Below are 3,508 nucleotides of genomic sequence, written 5' to 3'. Positions count from 1 at the left end.
GTCCATTGCTGGGGACGCTGAGAAGTTTTTACTTCTGTTGCTGCAAGAGAGGCAACTAAGAATCACAGAAAGAACATAAGGCCAGAGTGGCATGCCAGGGTTTGAAATCTGTCACAGCCACACAGTACACCTTCAGGCTGTTCCGTCACCTCTGGGGCCCTGTCTCTGTCTTCCTAGAATGGAGGAGGCTGAATGGGGCTTCCAAGGCCCCTTCCCACTCTCATCTAAAATGTATGAAGGGAGCCCTGATTTCCATTCATAAGAATCTCATGGGAACGGAAGTCTGGTTTTTCATGGTGGATTAAAAAAGGGGGCAAGAGATGGAAATGGTACCTGCAGCTGTGGGGCAATCAAGGCAGCTCTCACCTCCTTTAATCTTAATACTCTCCTCTCACGGTCGCTTGTACCAGGACATTTGGGATACTGCTGCATCTGACAGTTAACGTTTGTAAAGCACATAGAATTTACTAAATGTTTACATGCACACTGGGGATGCAGTCAGTCTTACATAGTGATTAAGGGTTTGGGCTTTACATTTAAATAGTTCCAAAGAATAGAGGAGGAAGAAAAGGTGCCAGATCTGACCAAAATGCTGCAAACAGAAACAGCTGCCAATCTTGCTTACAGATATCAATCCAAAAGCCTATTGATGCATAGGTCTGGCATCACATTAAAAATACTACATCACTGGCTGGGTGTAGTGGCTCACAACGTGTAATCCCAGCACTTTGGGAGGCCAAGGTGGGTGGATCACCTGAGGTGAGGAGTTCGAGATTAGCCTGGCCAACATGGTGAAACGCCTCCTCTACCAAAAATACAAAAATTAGTGGGGGCATGGTGGCACATGCCTGTAATTTCAGCTACTCAGGAGGCTGAGGCAGGAGAATCGCTTGAACCTGGGAGGTGGCAGCTGCAGTGAGCCAAGACCCTGGGCGACAGAGCAAGACTCCTTCTAAAAAAAAAAAAAAGTTATACCACTGACACAGGAATCAGGAACTTAGCAAGGTTGCAACACCAGGAAATTCATCTTAAGAAAACTCACCATATAAATACAATTGATACAAAATTACATAAATGCAAACCATGCAAAACTGTATAAATACAATTTACAAATGCAATTTTGACATTACATGATAATCTTGTTTGTACGGAAAATGTTTTTGATAATATTTGACATCCATTCTTGATTTTTCTAACCCTTAGTGAAATAGAAATAGATGAATATCTCTTTAGCTAATGAAAACATATCTCCCAAATTGTGCTTCTTTGTAAATGCCTGGAAACATTCTCATTAATATCAAGAATAAGACAAGACAGGCTCATGCCTGTAATCCCAGCACTTTGGGAGGCTGTGGCAGGTGGATCACCTCAAGTCAGGAGTTCGAGACCAGCCTGGCCAACATGGCAAAATCCTGTCTCCATTAAAAAACCAAAAAAATTTAGCCAGGCTTTGTGGCGCGTGCCTGTAATCCCAGCTCTTTGGTAGGCTGAGGTGGAAGGATCGCTTGAGCCTGGGAGGTGGAGGTTGATGTGAGCTCAGATCGTGCCACTGGGCTCCAGCCCAGGCGACAGAGTAAAACCCCATGTCAAAAATAAATAAATAAATAAAAATAAGAAAAGGCTATTTACCATTACAGTATTGTTCAACTGGAATTAGAAAAAAGTAACAAGAAGTAAAAAACTTAAAAGATGGAAGCAAAAACTTTAGCTGCTGTAATTGTACCTGAAAAACCCAAGAAAATTGACTCCTACAGTCAGTATGAATAAACCTCAGAATCAACAGATACCGTGCAAGGGCGGGTGACATCGCCCCGACGGTGGCAGCCCACAGGAGTCGGGGAAGCGGGGGCAGTGGAGTGCGGGAGAGAGGTGCGGGGGAGGCCCCTGCACTGCCAAAGGCTCGGGGGCACTGGAGGGGCCCTGCAGCTGTCGCCTGAGCCCGGCCCAGTCTGGGGCCCACCGCAGATGGTGAAACGCAAGATTCAGTCCTTACAGCAGCAGGAGAAGAGGCAAAGACGCGCGCAGGGCCTGCAGCGGCAGCTGGATGGCGGGCGCGAGCGAGCGACTCGAGGAAGCTGAAGGTGATGTGGCTGTCCTCAACCGACGCTTCCAGCTCGTTGAGGAGGAGGTGGATGGGGCTCGGAACGAGTGGTCACAGCCCTGCAGAAGCTGGAGGAGGCGGGAACGGCTGCAGATGAGCGTGAGGGAGGAATGTAGGTGACAGAAAACCGGGCCATGACGGATGAGGAGAAGATGGAGATTCAGGAGATGCAGCTCCAAGAGGCCAGGCACACTCTGGAGGAGGCTGACCGCAAGTACAAGGAGATAGCTCGAAAGCTGGCCATCCTGGAGGGCGAACTGGCCAGGGAAGAGGAGCGTGTGGAGCTGTGTGAACGAAAATGTGGCGACCTGGCAGAAGAACTCAAGAATGTCATCAACTATCTGAAATCGCCGGAGGCTGCATTTGAAAAGTATTCTGAGAAGGAGGACAAATATGAAGAAAAAATTAAGCTTCTGTCTGGCAAACTGAAGGAGGCTGAGAAAAGTGCTATATTTGCAGAGAGAATGGTTGCAAAACTGGAAGAGAGAATTGATGACCTGGAAGAGAAACTTGACCAGGCCAAAGAAGAGAGCGTGGCCTTCTATCAGACACTGGCTCAGGCACAAAACGAACTTGACTGTATTTAACAGTCTTGTTCCAGCAGAAATTCGGGAGCTCCATGTATCTTTCTCTTCTCTTGTAAGAAGTTTCTTTGTTATTGCCATCTTTACTTTGCTGGAAATGTCAAGCAAATTATGAATACATGACCAAATATTTTGTATCAGAGAAGCTTTGAGCACCAGTTAAATCTCATTCCTTCCTTGTTTTTCAAATGGCACCATTTTGTTCAGCTCGATTTTTTTCCTTTACGTAGCATTTATTCCTAAGGTAGGCAGGGTATTTCCTTGAAAGCATACTCTCTTAAGATGGAGGGTGGCCGGGTGCAGTGCACGCCTATAATCCCAGTACTTTGGAAGGCCAAGGCTGTGGATCGCTTGAGGTCAGGAGTTCGAGACCAGCCTGGCCAACATGGTGAAACCCTGTCTCTACTAAAATACAAAAATTAGTCAGGGGTGGTGGTACATACCTGTAATCCCAGCTACTTGGGAGGCTAAGGCAGGAGAATTGCTTGAACCTGGGAGGCGGAGGTTACAGTGAGCCGAGATTGTGCCATTGGCTGGGCTACAAGAGTGAAACTCCATCTCAAAACAATAACAACAACAAAATGATAGAGGGCGTTTGGTTCCTGGAAGAACAAGCAACCCCACACTTTGAAGAGCAGAGACTAATATCTAGTAATGGATCTATTTAAAACACTGAAAAACATAAACATTTGGATAAACCATTGGTTAGACTACAGGAGAGACCAGGGACCATCACATGGGTGGGGATTTTCCATCCAGAGCCGGGGGAAAAAAAGGTGGGCGGGGTTGCTATTACATAAACCACAGATATTAACCTAAGCAT

At 46.5% G+C, this 3,508-nt stretch overlaps 1 pseudogene; it reads left to right on the top strand.

The window, feature by feature from the left end:
* The first annotated feature begins 1,915 nt into the window (after positions 1-1,915).
* Positions 1,916-2,866, top strand: LOC116553679 (annotated as a pseudogene).
* The last annotated feature ends 642 nt before the right edge of the window (positions 2,867-3,508 follow it).

Source organism: Sapajus apella, unplaced genomic scaffold (assembly GCF_009761245.1).
Source record: "Sapajus apella isolate SASKATOON/1434 unplaced genomic scaffold, GSC_monkey_1.0 scaffold13, whole genome shotgun sequence".
Lineage (NCBI taxonomy): Eukaryota > Metazoa > Chordata > Mammalia > Primates > Cebidae > Sapajus > Sapajus apella.
This window is presented reverse-complemented; position numbering and strand designations above follow the sequence as displayed.